Genomic DNA, 18,887 nt, shown 5'->3' on the forward strand with positions numbered 1-18,887 from the left:
CATGCTGTTAAGTTGAGCTGTGGGGGACTCAGGTCAATAATTTCTGACATTGCCAGTTAAACAGAAGACCCAATGCTATTATGGGCTACTAGACTCTTTTAGAATATTTTGCTGAGTTTACACACCTATAATATTCAATAACGGAACTTACAAAAAATGGTGTATACCTATGAATGTCCATTTTGTATCTGTGTATTCAAAGTGGTTAGGATAGATATATAGTTGCATTCTCTTAATGAATAGAAGGATTTGTTCTAATGTTGTTTGCAAATATGATCACAAGTCTGCATCTTGTACAGCAATTAACCACTAAGAAGAATATATGCAGTGTATTATTTGTTGAAACTGTACGTCCGATTTGATTGGAAACTGTGTCATTGCTATCTGTTTATCAATAAAACTTTGAAAAAAAATACAGAGGAAACTAACGAGGTCAGTGGATAAATAACAATAAGAAACAACAGGACAAGTAAACAAACCATATACCAAAAAATAAAGAAGACAATGATAGGCACATGCCTATAATCCCAGCACTTGGGAGGATGAAGCAAGAGGATCACCATAAGGGTGAAACAAGCCTGGGCTACAAAGTGAAATCAAGGCCAACCTGGCCTACATGGCAAGAACCTGTCTAAAAATAGAAGGAGGAAGAAGAGAAGGAGAAGAACAAGGAGAAGAAAAATGGAAGAGGAAGAAGAGTAAAAAGACAATGACAATGAATAGTAAATACCCAACATATCTCAGCAATATCTATCAATGCTGATGGCCTCAGTTCTCTAATGAAAAGACACAGACTGGCAGATTGAATAAAAAAAAAAAATCCAACAATCCATTGCATTTAAGAAACACACTTAATTGAAAAAAGATACTCACAGACTTAAATTTAATGGATAGAAAACAACATTTCATACACCAGAACTTTAAAAACAAGTAATGGTGTCAATTCTATCAGATGTGGTAAACATCAAGTTAAAATGGATTAAAAGAAACAGAGAATGTCACTATATCTAGTAAAAAGAATAATCCAACAAGTGCTACCCCTAATAAACATATTTACTTTAAATCCTGGAGCACCTACTTTCATAGAAGAAATACTATTAAAATTAAAACATCAAATGAACATTAGCATAATCATAGTAGGGTATTTTAACACCACAGTTTCCCAAAGGGACAGAACAACTAGACTAAAAACTAATAAAGGGGCCGGGGATATAGCTCAGTAGCATAAGTGCCTGCCTGGCAAGCACAAGGTCCTGAGTTTGACCTCCAGTACAAAAAATAATAATAATAATAATAAATAAATTCCAGGGCTAAACCATAGCCTTGAACATATGGATTTTAGATAGATAGATAGATAGATAGATAGATAGATAGATAGATAGATGATAGATAGATAGATAGATTGATAGATAGATAGATAGATAGATAGATAGATAGGCATCTACAACAGAGTATAGATTCTTTTCAGCAACATATAACATTTTTTTCCTAAAATAGATCGCCCACTAATTCACAAAGCCTATTTAATAGATAGATTTTAAGCTAGGAAATCTGCTTATGTTTGTAGAAGAATGAAACAGGACTTCTGTCATTTACCAGGTACTAAATTAAAACCAAATGGATCAAAGACTGAAAGATTTAAACAGAAATATTAAATCTCTTGGAAAACAAAACAGGTGAAACACTTGAAGATGTAAGAGTAGAAAGGATTTTCAAAAAAGAACCTCAATTGCACAGAAATAGCACCAAGAATCAACTAATGGGATTAAATCAGACCAAAAAGCTTTTTTTTTGCATTTTAGGGATGTACCTCAAAAACATAGCACTGAGTGAAATCAATCAGACACAGAAGCTCTAATAAAGTATGGTATCCCTCATTTGCATGAGACAAGATACAAACAAAGAAAATGGAAAAAGATATATTAAAAGGGACAAAGGAACAAATTTTGCATAATAGGAAAATGGTCCAAGGGAGCAAGGAGAGGGGAAAGGTGGAAGGAAGGGGAAATGAAAAGAATAAAGGTATGTTCAAGAACCTACTGACTCAAATCAACATAAACAGTACAAGTGGTACCATGTGCCAAGACATGGTATCAACAGGTACAAAAAAGATGATTGGGGAGTCAGAGGAAGAGGGGTGAGGGTGTGAGAAAAGGAAGGGGACTAATAAAAAAGCTGTAATCCATACATGTAGCCATTCTCCAAGATCACTGTAAACTGCATCAATTAAAAACTTGTACTAATATAATAAATAAGAAAAAGAATACTGTATATTGACATGTATGACCTTTTTAAATTTTTTATCTCCAATCTACTTCTGCATCAATTGCAATCAGACTTCTATTTCTATCACTGCTTAAAAATAGCTCACAGAAAGATTTTCAATAATTTCATAATCAGCAAAGCCAAATAGGTACATTTCCATTTGGAACTTACTGCAAAGGGTGAACTGAGTGTTATAATTTTATATACAATTGTTCTTGCATGATTAAATGCAATCACATTCAAAATTCAAGTAGGATCTTACATCGAGCTTCACAAACTTTCCCAAGTATTATAAGAAAAAACAACGAAAATATCCAAGAACTTGTTGAAGATAAATCTACCAAACACTAGTCCTACTAAAACCATAATAGTGGTGGCATGAATATGATAATGCACTATTTCAGGCTTTAGTTTTCTCGATTGCTTTGCATCACCTACCAATGTTAGCTCCCTTTGCTTTGAGTCCCTCTCTCCTTCCATGTCTCTGTAAAACTCTTCCCTTCATATTGACTCATACCTTCCCTTCCTCCATCCTTTTGGCCCCTTTCATATCCTCTATCTATTCCAAAGATAGTGTCAGGCATCTTCTAAAGCTAAACAGCCCTCTGGGGATCCCAGAAGTGTTCATCCTTATAACCAACACTGTTCAATCAGCACATTATTTCTCTGCCTGCCCACATTGGTCGTGCAGAAGATTCACGCCATGTGCTTTTCCCATCCCTTCAATCACTATATACCATAGCATTACTGAGGTTGCCAATAGTCTCTGTGCCATCAAATCACTGCAATCTTTTCTTCTGTCACTCAGTCATACTCCACCCCATGCCCTGCAGCTATATGCTCTCTCTCCTTTTACATAATACTCCATAATGCAACAGTCTGGTTCTTTTCTTAATACTCTTCAAATATTAAAAGGGCTTACGTAACCTATCTTATTTCAAAATATGAAAGAAACCAGCTCTGGGAAACATCCTATGTTTCTTTTTTTGGTATTCTCTCTGTGGATGACTTCATTCATTCTTACTATTACAATTCCCATGTTTCAGTCTTTGTGACTTCTAATCCATGCATCTATATGCCCCTCCTCCTCTTAGCTTGAAGCTCATGCATCTAACTACCAACTTTACTTTTGTGATGCCTGTGTCTATCCTATCCCCCAGAAGTCTCACATATCTGACAGGGAATTGGATTACAAGTTAGGATTAGCACTATACTCCTCAGTGGATTCATGCACTGATGAGCTCAAGGGCTGACTGCGCTGTTAGGAGGTGAGCCATGGATGGAGGGGGGTATAGGGGACATGGCCTGAAAAGATGCATCCTTGTCTTCAGTGCCTGCATTCTCATTGGAGTGATTTGAGCAACTTTCTTCAGCCAGAGCCCTGTACCATACTGCTCTGTCATTCTGTTTCATTTCTTGGAGATGAAACCATGAGCCAAAATAAACCACCCCTCCCTTAAAGTGCATGTGTTGAGTAGTATGTCCCACTGATGGCAAAGTAACTAACACACAAAACTTACCAAGAAGTGGGTCACTGCTGTGACAATGCCTGACCACAGAGTGCAGTAGCCTGTGGAACTGGTTTGTGGGAGGAGATTGGAAAGATTTGGAGGTGCAGGCTAGAGAAGCACTTAGAATGGTCTGGGCAGTGCTGGATGTGCCACACAGGTCAAAGTTCAGATGCAGAGGTGCTGGCAGGAATACAGGGAGTAAAACTGAGTCAGGGGGCTTCAAGTGGAAATAAGGACTCAGTTGGCAGTTGTACTAGAGCCAGCTATCTTAAGCTCTGGCAAACAATTTATCCGTATTTTGCTCATATTCTGAGGAGACTTAACTTAGGCTTTACAGCAATACTGGAACTTTTAAGACTTTAGTGACTTATACAGATAGATTAGATACATTTTGCTTAATAAGATAGATATGAGCCTTTGGGGAACTAGGGATAGAATGCTACGGTTTAGATCTAAAATATCCCCCCAAAGTCTCATATGTTTGGAAGGCGATTGGGTTGTGGGCTCAGGTTAGTGCTCTAATCATCAGTGGATTTGTGCATTGATGAGTTCAGGGGCTGACTGTGCTGTTAGGAGGCAAGGCCTGCTCAGACATACGTCACTGGGGGTGGCCTGGAAGACTTGTACTTGACCCAGGTCCTACTTTCTCTGTGTCATGGCTGTCACACTTCTAAGTGGCTTTCTTCCACCAGGCTCTTCTGCCTCTTGTTCCTCTGTTTCTGACTTGGGGCCAGTTGACCATGGACTGAAACCATGAATCAAATTAAATCTCTCTCCTTTAAGCTGTGCATGTCCTGGTATCCCTGCAATGGGCTAGCAACAAGGACAGTTTCCACTTTGACTTCTCCTATGTGAGTTAACCATTGCAGGTCTCATAACACACAGAACACTCATGCAAGTTTGAATTTCAAGTAAACAACAAAGACTAAGCATATCTCATGTAATAGTTGGCACACACATATAAAAAAAAGTCATTGTTTATCTTCTATTCCATTTTACTGGGATCCTGCATTTTTAACTGCAAAGTTTGTCAATCCCAGTTAAATTTAACACATCTAAAGAAAGAATTCCTGTGGCTGGGAAGATAGCACAGCAATCTAAAGGCCTGCTTGGCAAGCTCAAGGACCTGGATTCAATCCCCTGGTACCACAAGCTGAGCTGGCCCCAGAACCCCAAGTGTGGTGCACCAGCCAACAAAACTGGCCATGGTGACCATGCCTGCAATCTCAGCTCTGGAGAGGCTGAGACAGGAGGAGGACTACATGTCTGAGCTGCCTAGTGAGACCCTGTACCAAATAAATAAATAAAACTGAATTTAAAACAAGATGCAAGGAGGAATTTCTGATTTTGTCTTTCTTCATGTTTCAAATTTGTCTCTTCTCAAAGTGCGCCTCTTCCTAATTCTTAAAGGTAGCACCACTGTTCTTCCAGTTGCTGAAGCCACAAAACTGATGGAATCAAATTTAATTTTCCCCTCTTCTCCTACATCAAACTAATCAGCAAATCCTCCCACTTCTCTTTCCAAATATATCTCAAATTTAGTCTCTCTTCTATCCACATTGCCATCACTATCTTTCACCTAGACCAACTTGATGAATTTATTATTTTCCCCTAATTTTTATAATTATTCTCTGGCTGGCCAAATAGCTGAGCAGATTAAAGCACCTACAAGCAGGCACAGGGGCTGCGGGTTCAATTTCCTGGCCTGCCATGCCAGCTCTGAGCCTGAGTGTGGTGGTACACAGCCTGCAATCCCAGCACTTGGAAGGCTGTAAACAGGAGAACCACTACGAGTCCTATCTAGTGGTGAGATCCTGAACACCACATAGACCCTCCCCTAAAATACAGGAAAGAAAAATAAAATTTAAAAAATATAATTATTCCTTACTAATCCTCACTAAGCAGCCAGAGAAATTGATTGAATAATCAAGAAAAAGCACCATCAATAAGTAGGATAAAAATAAGTGGAACAGTCTCATCTGCTACTTCAAATCTTTCAGTGGCTTCTATCAATCTATCTATCTATCTATCTATCTATCTATCTATCTATCTATCTATCTATCTATGGCACCATGGATCAAACGCAGGACCTTGCACTTGCCAGGTAAGCACTTACTGCACTGAGCTCTCTCCCCAGCCCCCTTTCGGTGGCTTCTAATTGCACCTCAGATATATAAAACTTCTTACAGGTGTGTGTTACCATTCTCAGCCCAACATCTTTGTATCTAAGTTTCCTCCTTTGTGACATTCAGATAGTGATAAATATAACTTCCTGGGGTTACAGTGATGTCCTATTGAAAAGTGCTTGATAAATGTCAGTCTACCATGGACTTAGACTACGGAACAGCTGGCTCATAAGTATCTCTCCAAACTCAGTACTCCCTACTTGCTCACTATCTTGGCTCTGAGCTGGCCCTCTTCGTTCTGGGAACATTCCAAACCTCTTCACACTTTGGCACCTGTGTCATAAAAATGACTCTCTCTTCCTGGAATCCTGGCCTCCCACATATTTTTTTTCTCTCTCCTCCTAGATATCCTTGAAGTCTCACATTAAATGTGACCTCATCTGGAAACAACTTATTTAAATAGTCTCCTACTCACCCCTGGCTCTATCATGCTCTATACTCCTATTATCCTTTCTCATTTTACTTCGTTACTTTCAGTCAAAGCCCTTAGAAACTTAGTACTGTTTACACACACACACACACACACACACACACTCACACACACCCTTTTGTTCTACAAGGTTATAAGCCCTTTTCAAGCATCACAAAATATGTCTGATTTATTCACTATTCAGAATAATGTCTGAGAATTTAGTCTATCCTCAAAAAATAGGAAGTAAATTATTTACAAATACAAACCTGTTTTAACAATGGACCCATTTATCTAATATGTCTAACCTGCCAATTTATCTCAACTAGCTACAGGATGAAACCCAAACTGCTATGGCAGGATTTTCAGGTTCTACCTACTAATATATTTTAATTTCCCTGAACATGTGTGCCCTTTAATATATACATACACATATACATACATGCATAAGTACGTAGAAAGATACTTACATAGATAGATATACAGATGCATAGATACATAGGTATATAGAAGATACATAGACAGATATTTAGAGGTAAACACCAACCTATGCTGTCACTCTTCCCTTGTAACAATCTGACCAGTGAAATTCATTGTTCAAAGCTCTTTACTTCCTTGAAGTATTTTCAGATCTCCTGAGATAGACTTAACTATTCTTATTATTATCCTATTTTCTGAATATATCTATTGTAAAAACTAACATTTATCAGGCGCTTTTCAATAGGACATCACTATAAGCCTAATAAGTGATATTTATTGTTGTCTGGATTTTACAAAGGAAGAAACTGAGACACAAAGATGTTGGGCTGAGCACAGCAACACACACCTGTAATCCGAGCACTCTGGGAGGCTGAAGCAGGTGCTCAGTCTCAAAAACTGGAGACCCTGTTTCAATCAATCAATTAATCATCAATTGGGGCTGGGGTTATATTATTGCAAAGTATCACCATCCTCACACACAACACACAACACACAACACACATACATACATGCATATACCAGGCTGTTAACTTACTCAAGGTTCAAGACCTATTATGTGAGAGGCAACAACAGAAATCTAAAAAGATAAACAGCAGAGTATGTGACTGAATCACTTTTGTTTTACTACTTCAAGAAGTACTCCACACACTGGATTACATTTTTAAAATATTTTCCTTATTAGATTATATAAGCTTCTTGTGGGTAAACCAGTATCAAAATTATCTTTGTAAGCCTACCTAAATATTCATGAATAAATGGTTAATTAAGGTATTAATTTATACTCACACAAAGTACCTTGCTTAGGTACTTGACAAGCTTTAAAAATGAAGATATTAAGAATTTGCTAAAAAGTGCTAATGATTTATCTCTCCCAATACTTTTTAAAATAGCAAGCAATTCAATGAACTAGTGTATTAATTTTAAAAAGCTATTTTTACTTTACTTAATAAGTAACTGGTTTATAAATAAACATCAGTAAATACAAGTGCCTCAAGAGAATTTGCTAAAGAAATGTTCATTACCATTATGCAGTTTGTAAGTCTGAAGACACACAGAAATGTTCTAATCCCTTTAGTGGCTCTCCATTACTCATGATTAGTATCACTACCACCAGAAGGAGTAGGAGGTTATTCAAATGATATTCTTCAGGAGCGCACAGGAGACTCAAGTCCATTGTTTCCACTACTCTTCTCCTCCTCCTATTAACCCCTTACCACCAACCTAACATGGATATTCATGTACATACATAAAGGCACCTTGGAACTTCACGTTTGCTCCTTCTGGCAATACCTTAAATGATGTCACTAAACACAACAGTGCAGAACATAAATGAGTAAAAACGAGACATGCAAAAAGCCATTAAACAGCACTCATAGAGAAATTTAATTTTTTCATTTTATTAATAGGCATCAAGCAAGAATGAAGAATGCCAGAGATAAAAGTTTAGTTTTTGTTTTGCAGTACTAGCAACTGTATCCTGGGCCTGGAGCCTGTTAGACATGGGCTCTACAATGAAATTATATCGTGAGAAATTTTGAGACAGGCTCTCACTGAATTGTGGAAGATGACTGGGAATTTGGGGGTCTTCCTGACTCAGCCTCCTGAATACTTGGGATTAAGGTTGTGCTGAACCACACCTGAGTAGCACACTTTCACTTTGATGAGGCAGGATGCAATCAAGAAAAAGGAATTTATGCATTATAATTCTTTTTTCCCATTATCTGTCTTTTATTTCATACTTTATATAAAAGTGAATAGAGATTTTCATAGAGAAGAAACCATGTGATGTATAAGCTTCTGTGTCTGACGTACTTCACTTAACCTAATAGTTTTAAGTTCTATGCATTTTCCTACAACCAACTCAACTTTATCTTATGCAGAGGAGTACAACTGCTCAGACTGTGTATCCAAAAATTTACCTTGCCCCTACGAACACACTCAGCCACCTTATCTTTGACAAAGGGGTCAAATATACTCACTGGAAGAAAGATAGCCTCTTTAACAAATGGTGCTGGAAAAACTGGCTCTGTACATGCCCAAAACTCAAACTTGACCCAGGTCTTTCACCATGCACTAAACTAAACTCAAATGGATTAAAGATCTAAGCATTAAAGGAGAGACACTAAATCTCCTGGAAGAGAAAGCAGGAGAAACTCTTGAAGACATACGGGTAGGTAAAGAGTTCATGGACAGAAATCAACTCATACAGGAAACAGTGGAAAGAATTAACAAGTGGGACCTGCTCTTCCTGAGAAGGTTTTCACATCAAAAGAAATTACCAACAAAGTGAAAAGGCAACCCACAAATTTGGAAAAAATCATGACAAATAAGTACTCAGACAAAGGTCTGCTCTCTAGAATTTATAAAGAACTAGGAAACACTAGGGCCCCAAAATTTAAAGACCCAATCCAGAAATGGGCATCCGAGATGAACACAAGCTTCTCAGAGGATAAAATTAAAGAAGCAAATAAATATAAGAAAAAATGCTCCACATTATTAGCCACCCATGAAATGCAAATTAAAACAACATTGAGATATCATCTCACCCCACAAAGAATGGCTATCATAAAGAAATCAACCAACAAATGTTGGAGAGGCTATGGGGAAAAGGGAACCCTTCTCCACTGCTGGTGGAAATGTAGACTGGTGCAACCATTATGGAAATCAGTATGGAGACTCCTTAGAAAATTTGGACTGGAAATCCCATTTAAACCAGCTATTCTGCTACTGGGAATTTTCCTGGAGGATATGAAAACATCACATCATAGAGATATATGTGTGCCTATGTTTATAGCAGCACAATTTGTGATAGCCAAATCTTGGAAACAACCACGATGCCCATCACCTGAGGAATGGTTGAAAAAGATGTGGTATTTTTACACAATGGAGTATTATTCAGCTATTAAGAATGATAAACTCAAAGCCTTTATATTGAAGTGGATGCCACTTGAACATATACTCATAAGTGAAATAAACCAGACATACATGTGTAAATATCGTATAGTTTCCCTAGTATAAGAATTCAAAAGAAGAAATACAAATAGAAAGATATAATACAAGTAAAATGAAAGCAGGATCTTGAGGACTAACTAATCAAGAGAGAAAAAGGAGAAGAGCTAGGAAACATGACAATGTCAAGCCATACAGTTATATGTAGAAGATAGGGAAGGCAATGATCCTGAGAATCTCCAGAAGATTTTTTAATCTAGCAGTTAATTGGAAAGATTCTCACCGTGACTAACTATATATACTGATACCTGTGAAGTAAGCAACTGCACTGCAGATGGTAATCTTTAATAGTAGTTTCATGGCTGGAGTGCCTGTCATTCTGGCCTTCTGTATATGGGCTGCTTGTCATGACATGCCAGTTGCTGCTATGCTGTCTCTCAGGTAGATGGTTGTTCAAAAAGAAGGGGGTGGTGAATGAAAGCAAGAGACAGGAAAAGGAATATTGTGGAACTGTCCTGCTTCAAGGTTGTATATGGTGAGATTTTTGGACTTATTTGTAAACATAAGAAGTATATAATTCTTTATGCCTATTTTTAAAATATATTCTAATTTTTAAATGTTTTTTATCATATTCTGTAAGGACTTAAAGTTCAACATATCAATACTTGATGAAAAATACCTGTTCCATGTTATGCCTAAGATGTTTGATATTCAGACAGATAGTAAGGTTAAGCTTAACAGCCTAAGTTGTATGGTAATAACAATAAGCTTGTCTTCTGCATGGTTAACAAGCTAAGTTTGCAGATCAAAATTAGAGAAAAAGGAGGGCTGCAAGGAAAGCCAACATTTTGGCCCTAGCCTTTCAACGTCAATTAAGACTCAGGACATATGAGAACTTGTACTGTAATGTCATGTAACTCGGTTGTGTCCCAAATTTTCTGATCAAGGAGATTATGGGGCTTAAGAGGAAAGTGATCAATGATGTAGTGTGCCTAAGGAGAGTCACATGGAGAGAAACCATTCTCTCAGGCTTTCACAGAGAGCACATTGGCCAAGCAATGGCCATGACTCATCCACATGGCTGACACTGACAAAGGTTCTACAGTCTGAAGTACAGGATCTCAGGATAAATTCTGAGGGGATTTCACTGACCTTATCATACCCAAAAGCTACAACTCTTGTTGCATATGTTCTGCTTTACCTTGGTCTTAACCATCTAGCAGAAAAGTATAAAAACAAAATATAAGAAGTAAAGTCATGCTGTTATATTGAGCTGTAGGGGACTCAGGTCAACAATTTCTGACATTGCCAGTCAAGCAGAAGACCCAATACTATTATGGGCTGCTGGACTCTTTTAGAATATTTTGCTGAGTTTACACACCTATAATATTCAAATAATGGAACTTAACAAAAAAAACGTATACAGATGAATGTCCATTTTGTATCTGTGTACTCAAAGTGGTCAGGATAGACAAATAGTTACATTCTCTTAATGAATAGAGGGATTTGTTCTAATGGTGTTTGTAAATAGGATATCATGTCCGCATCTTGTACAGCAATGAACCCCTAGGAAGAATGTATGTAATGTGTTAGTTATTGAAACTGTCCTACCAATTTGATTTGAAACTTTCTCATTGCTATTTGTTTTTCAATAAAATTATGGAAAAAAATAAAAATTTACCTTGACTTGGCACACTTATCTTTTAGGTTTTATATGGCATATTCACCTGGAGATTACATACATATATATATACGATAAACAAGACAAAAGAATCCGATGCTAGAAAAATAACAGGGGATGAGAGGAGGAGAAGAATGGAATTGAACTGTGTTATATATGTGTAGCAAACCTCTATCAATAATGTAATTAATCATTATGTATTGAAAATGTGTACTAATAAAGTGTTAAAAAGAATTTTATAGGTCTAAAACTTAGATTACTGTAATAGGGCAGGTAAATGACCAGACCTAAGTGTAAAAACCACCTTCCAGAAGTAAAATTGGACTAGTTTCACTTATTATACACACTTTGGTCTGTTCACATATAAAATGAAAGTGTTACAATTTGCACCTCATTTTTCCCCTAAAGCCTCATGTGATCATGGAGCAGACTTCTAGACTTTGTGATTAATTCATGATCCAGTACTAGGATTATGGATTTGAGTGATACTTGGATTATGAGTGTAAGTACTGCTGGGATTATGGGTGTGAGTGCTACAGATAGCCTAAATGCAACATAAGGGAGACAGGCTCACTCTCTGTAGCCATTGTTGCCCAGACTCCTCCCTTTGCTCTTGCTGTTTTCTGCTACCATGACGTGCTGCACTCTGCCATGTGCCAGTCTGCCTTGGAGCCACCTGAGTCTGGACTGAAACCTCCATTAACTGTGAGCTAAATAAATCTTTCTTTCTTTAGCTTTGGGTGTCGGATATTTTGTCCCAGCAATGAGGGAAACGTAACTGAGACAGAAGGTAAAATCAAAATAAAATGGTGAAATCATTCACCAGTGAATCTGACCATTTCACTTGCTCATCACCCCATATGTTGTTCATTCCTTCTTTGCCTGTCACCACCAGCCCCATACTTGAGTACACACTCCTTAGAGATGCACATCTTGTTTGTCCTGTTTGGTATTTTAGTCTCAGTATGAATAATTAATTTCAAGCAGACAGTAAGTGCTCGGCAGATGGGTGATGAATGGAAAAAAGGAATGGAAAGAGGCAGAGTGTGATAGCGGAAGAAAAACAAGAGGAAGGGAAAGGTAGAAGAGAGAAAGTGCTAAAGCACCTTGGAAGCAGAACAGAGTCAGTGGTAGGGACAGTGGGGAAGATGGTGATTACTGCTCCATTAGAACAGTTCTACTCATCAGTGTTTCACAAGGTCACTTATGGAGACTGGGCATGGTGGTGTGTGCCTGTCATCCAGCTCTTGGGAGGCTGTAAACAGGCAGACCACTTGGAGTCCAATCTAGTAGTATAGACCCTTCCATAAAATACAAAAAAATAAAATAAAATCACTTATGGGTGACACACTTGAAAATAGGAATGATGTAACCCAATTTTCAACATGTACTTATTTCTAATCTGTACAGTAGATGGAGCTCTGATAAATACACATACATATATATGAATTTTTAGTATGGATGTAGTACAGACCTAGTAGTTTAATAAATCACTATACATTTTAAGCTTATTACATCTATAGAAAATTTCTCCTAGATGTTCTAGCAATTTATACAACCATGAGCAGTGGATAGGAGTATCTAATTCCTAACCCTTTCACCAATACAGTGAAGTATTTTTATAAAATTATACAGTATTGTTTAAATTTGATTTCTCAATTGCTCATGAAATAGGTATCATATTTCCCTATTTTTCTTTTATAATTTTGTGATTAATATTCTTTATACATTTTTCTATAAGGTATTTATCTTTTTCTTATTGATTACTAAGAGGTTTGGGGGAGTTATTAGAATAAAGACACTAATCTTTATATACGTATATTATATTTTAATATACGTACACACATATAATATGTTTCAAACAGTTTTTCAATTTGCCATTTAATTGTTTAAATGTTACTTTTATCTCTTTTTTTTCCTAATAAAACAAATGTAGATTTTTCTTTAAACAATTGCCAAGAGTGGAATCTCAGATAAATAGAATGCACAACAGTTTTGCTCTGGTTGTTATTCAGATGAGGGGTTACTATTTTCTTCTTTTTCATTTTTTTAACAAACACAAATGAAAAATTCTACTTCAAAAAAATCGAAAAATTTTTTTTTTCAGTACCAGGGATTGAATTTAGGACCCTGCGCTTGCTAGGCAAGTGCTTATTCTATTGAGCTATCTCCCAGGGCCCCAAAAATCTAACAATTCAAGAAAAGATTATCAATTACATTCTAGACATTCAAACCTATCTTACAATTTAAATTTCAATAGTAAGAACAGTAGGTTTTAGAACTGCTTTGTGATCAATACCAAAAGTTCTATTAATACCATTTATTTGGTTTTCAACCATATCAGTGAGAATAGTTTTTCAAATTTCCCATATGGCGATTTTTCAACATCACAACTGTCATGACTCACAAAGAAAAGATTTGGATTTTTCCTGTCTCCAAATGTTTACCAAATCCTGTGCTTCTCACAGGCTTTTGAAACACATAAAAATTAAGTAAGAAATATTCCAGTGAATGAAACACCAAATGTCAGTAATAAATGACACATTCCTTTGGGGAAATGGCCATTCCAAAAAAAAAAAAAAAAATCCAGTCTGTATATGCAAAGTAAGCAAGGAAATTCAGTCTTTTTTTTTCTTCTTTAAAAATCTGTTACTCCTAAAATACCATACCACAAAATTGGAAGTAAAGGATGGGAAAGCCAAGAGAAAGAGGAAAAGGAAAGGGGGCACACACCATCAACACAAAAGAAGTAAAATTGTACAAACTGAAGCAGTTTATAATAGACTGGGGTCACACTCCCAGCCACCGAAGGCTGGCTGGAGAAATTCACTGATCCACAGGAGCTGGATCCTCTTAGTGGAGATAGGTGAAGAGCAGTTCACTGCTGCAGAGCAATCCCCCTTCCTACTCCAAAGCCAGGCTTCTGCCCCATTCCTCCATGGGGAGGGCCTCTCATGCCACGACCCAGCCCACCTCAGGGGCCTCCAGGTCCTCACAGGCAGTTGTCTCGATGGTCCCCTTCCCTGGCAGCATGAGTCTTCTTCTCTTCCACATTCAGACAGACTTTACCTCTGAACATGATGGGCTTGTTGCTAAGGACCTTCTGCACAGGCTCAGAATCATCCAACACAACACAGCTAAACTTGGGCAGCTTCCCACTGCTGTTTATGCGCAGCTCCACCACATTACCATAGTTTTGAAAGAAATCTTTGAGTTCTGATTTGTCTACCTCATGAGGCAGGTTCCCAATGAAGGGCTGGTGGCTGTAAGGATGTCTCTCAGTTCTCTGAGGTTCAACATCACTTTGCTCCCCAACTTCACGAGTTGGTCTGGGTCTCCTCTGGGGAGGAATATTTATTCATTGTTCTCTCCTTCTTTGATCCCTCTGGGGCCTCTGCAGTGGAATCTGAGATTCAGGTTTGGATTCTGGACACAGTTACGATGCTGGTACTTTCACAACATGAGGACATATCCTAGTAATAGGAACAGCTCCACTAGGAGGAAGGTTCTTACTGGTCACAGATGCCCAAGAAAATGTCTGTAAGTCCTCCTATAGTGTCTGAGCTATGTCTGTAGGTGCTTAAGAAGAACTCTTCTGAGCATCCTCAGGAGCTGCTTCTTCTAAAATAGGCTCAGACTTTTCCTCTTGGATTTCAAATGCAGGTTCTTGCCCTGGTTCTGGTTCAGGATCAGTTTCTGGTTCAGCAACAGTTTCCTCTAAATGTTCTTCCAGGTCACTGCTGACAGTTTGATCACAGAAAGTACCAGAATCATCAGGTATGACCTCAGACCTCAGGTGTCTGCTGCCTTTCTTCGGGCTCTTCTACTTCTTCCTTAGATTCCTCCTGAGGCTCAGTGACAAAGCCACCAAAGACTTCATTTTGGTATCTGAAGATAGTGTTATGAACATAGAATTTATTTGCAACTGAGCCCTCAGGTGCAAGGACAAACGTCTGCATGAACCTCGGCAAAGCCTGGTTGTTGTTAGAGAGCAGTCCCATGACCTGGGCCACCACACCATCATTCAGGGTAGCCTGTGCATCAGTGTGGTGGATCTTGGTGCGGCAGTTGGTGAAGTTTTGTAACACCACTTTCCTATGAATTTCTTTCTGTCCCTAGACTACAACTGCAGGTTTTCCATTTAAATCCAATCCCTCGTGGACATAGGAAGAGTTCTTTCCATAAAATCGATGCAGCATGTCCAGGGCCTGGTTCAACAGGGTGTAATACTGCCTCACAAATTCCCGCCTGACCAGCAGGGAACTAGACTTCTACATAACCGCTGCTTTGATCACCTCAACATGCGCGGCTGAGCGGGGGGGGGGGGGGTGTGTGAAACAAGCTCTGCCACACGGCGCGCAAGGTGACAGCCCTCACGCAAGTGCGTCCAGATGTTACTTTTATCTATAAAGTACATCTTTTAAAATTCAAAAGTCCAGTGACTAAACAAAGTAGACATTCCTAATCAATAATGAGCTTTAAAGAAAGTAACTTAAAATATGCTGAATAATTCCCATTTGAACTGCTGAATTTGAGGTGAAGAACTGCGTTCCATTTGGACTCGAAATATTTTCCTGCTGATGACTACGTTGGAGAGTGCACCGTGTGAGCTGGTATGGAGGACGTATTTCTAAAGATAAAAATGGACAGTATTGACAGCTGCATGGCAGCATGAATAATGCCACTGAATTGAATTCTTCAGAATTGTTGCAATGGTAAAATTCAGATGTCATTACAAAGAAAAAGTGCTATACTTCCCTATCTTACAAAAGCAGGCATTAGATCATAATTAGCCTAGCACAATTCACTGAAAAATTATTTCATATACTATGTTAAAATGCTTCATTTCCAACCAAAAAGTATTGTTGTTATTAGCTCTTTTGTCAATTACTCTCTAATTTAAAAAGAAAAGTTCTTGTAGAAATGGGAGGGGAAATATCAACTACAGTCTATTCTTGTCAGAAAAATTAGGTTTCTGGATATTATTGAACTCAAAATATGCTAAAATTTATTCAGAGTAAGTTAAACAAAAGATCTCTAGATATGGTATCATTTGCTCATTCCTCAAAAGATATCTTCTTTGTCTCTAATTTTTATTCAAAAATTAATTGTACTAACACACGACATTCTGAAGCTTTAAGAAACCATATTTTCTTTTTGGAATAGCTAATAGAAAAATATGTTACCTGTCATAATATTTGGTAAAAATGTAGAAATAATTCAATAATATTAAAAACTGTAAAAGTACTTTTTAAAATTGCTGTTGTTTTAGTAGAACATCCCAGGATCTAAATTATTTATAACTTAGTGACAGATTTCATTTTTAGCCAAAGGCTTAGACACAATGTAATTTTTTCTGCGTTTCTGTAGGAGAAAATTTTGTTTGGTGTTTCAAGCTTTTGCAAGGTGCCACCTCACAAGCCTCATCCAAAAGCATAATGGGATTTGCTTTGGGTCATCTGGAATAGTAAAATGTTAAAATAGTTCCTGATCCATGTTAGTAATTGTTTACTACAGAATTGATATTTTGGGCGTGGATAATTCTTTCTCAACTAAATGTACTCAAACTTAGTGAAATACAACCAAAAGACATAATTTCTATCCTATCACATATTTTGTGGTAGCCTGATCATCTAAGGTTTCAACTGGAAACAACTTTCTTTTATCATTGCAGTATTATTTCATTTCTTTCTTTCTTTCTTTCTTTCTTTTCTTTTATTTTTTTATTTATTTTTTATTTTATTTTAGGGAAGAGTCAACAGGGTGTTCAGGTCTCACTACTAGATCAAACTCATAGTGATCCGCCTGTTTACAGCCTCCCAAGAGCTAGGATTACAGGCATGCACCACCACACCCAGTCTCAACCACTCCCAGTCTCAATTGTCATCTCAGCTCGCTCCAGAGGTGGGGCCAGCACTGCAGTCCTGGGGATTGAACCCCTGGGCCTTTAATCCTCTGAGTTATTTGGTTGGCTCCCATCAGCATACCCTCTTTCTGCCTAGAAGAGGATCAACTGTGGGGTTTGACAATACAATTGCTTTCCCTAGTTTCGTTCATTAATTTCACAGAAATAGTTTAATATAAATGAATAAGGCCTAAATTCCAAAGTGATTCCAACAGGCCCTAAATGAAACACTGTGCACACAGTACAGGCAATGAAGATGTGATACACCATGAATTCTCGTGAAAATGACTGAAGAATATGCTTCACACCCTGGCGGAAGAAGAAGCAGGGAGCAAGTCTGGGATTCCAGCAAGGCCCATTCCATAATGAGGTACTGCCAGGCTTCCTACCTTCCCAAGGTTCTGCTTGTAGGTGAGGGAGTACTTGGCTCTTCAGATCTGTACTCCGGGCAAACTCTTTGCTCTTGATAAATTACACCAGTTCTTGGCTCTCTGCTATAGAACACAGCTTCACAATCAATAGAAACAAAGAAAACATAACATTCTGCTTGGGACACAGAATATAGCTTCAAATTTTCCTCCATTCCATGTCCATGAATAAATACATTGCAATAACTTAGGAAAGAGTGACAATAGATGTGATTAAAAAATATAGTTTAAATTAAAAAAATTTATAACAGTGAAGGGTGCACTGCTATTAATCCCTCTTGGGACACTTTCTCTCACTTTGAACACACTGATCCCGTTGTTCTTGCTACTTTTGGGAAGCAGTTCTTGAAGGCTTTTTACCTCTATTTATTTATACTGTCACAGATGCCTTGATGGCCTGAAGTGATGCACGGTGTTTACTTGTAGAGTGGTTTTTGCCTCAGGGAAGAGCCAGAAGTTGCATGGTGCCAGATCAGGTGAACAAAGTAGATGAGGACGCACTGCAATGCTTTTAGGAGCCCGGCTTCTTCTGGATGAACCTCAGCTGCTGAGGTCACTGTAGGTTTAGTCACACAATTTGTGAAGCCACTGATGAAAGAGGAAGTCCGGAACTACTTCAGTACAGAGCAAGAATGACGAGAAAAATACATTTAAGGGAAGGAGAGTGTTTTGATAAGAATGAGGAGAAATGTATCTTTTCTGCTAATATACTTTTAAATTTAGATATTAATCATAGTTTTCAGTCACCCCCTCAGATTTATGAACCTTTCCAGAAATGATTTGTAATCTTTTGGCTTTTCCAGAACCACAATGATAAACAAACAGACTTCATGCCTACAAACTGATTTGAGTCCTGTTTGATAAAGATGATTCTTTTTTTAATTTTGAAGAAAAAAAGTCAAAATTTCATAACAAGATAAAGGGATAGTAAAAACAATTAATATATTGTGTATTGTTAAAGTTAGTTACTCAGAGTACAAGATATAGACATCCAATTATCTGAACAATATTAGCACAAGCCTTTTTTTAATGAACTAAGAGACTTTAGTAGTACAACTACCTTACCTATCATA

General features: G+C 37.7%; 1 protein-coding gene and 1 pseudogene across 1 annotated transcript in view; both read right to left on the reverse strand.

The window, feature by feature from the left end:
- Positions 1 to 18,887, reverse strand: part of Gpr158 (G protein-coupled receptor 158) — a 503,792-nt gene that overhangs the window by 237,561 nt on the left and 247,344 nt on the right. The gene's annotated exons all lie outside the window — the stretch shown is intronic.
- LOC105743645 lies at positions 14,474 to 15,758 on the reverse strand (annotated as a pseudogene).

The sequence above is a fragment of the Octodon degus genome, unplaced genomic scaffold (genome assembly GCF_000260255.1).
Source record: "Octodon degus isolate 3935 unplaced genomic scaffold, OctDeg1.0 scaffold00145, whole genome shotgun sequence".
Lineage (NCBI taxonomy): Eukaryota > Metazoa > Chordata > Mammalia > Rodentia > Octodontidae > Octodon > Octodon degus.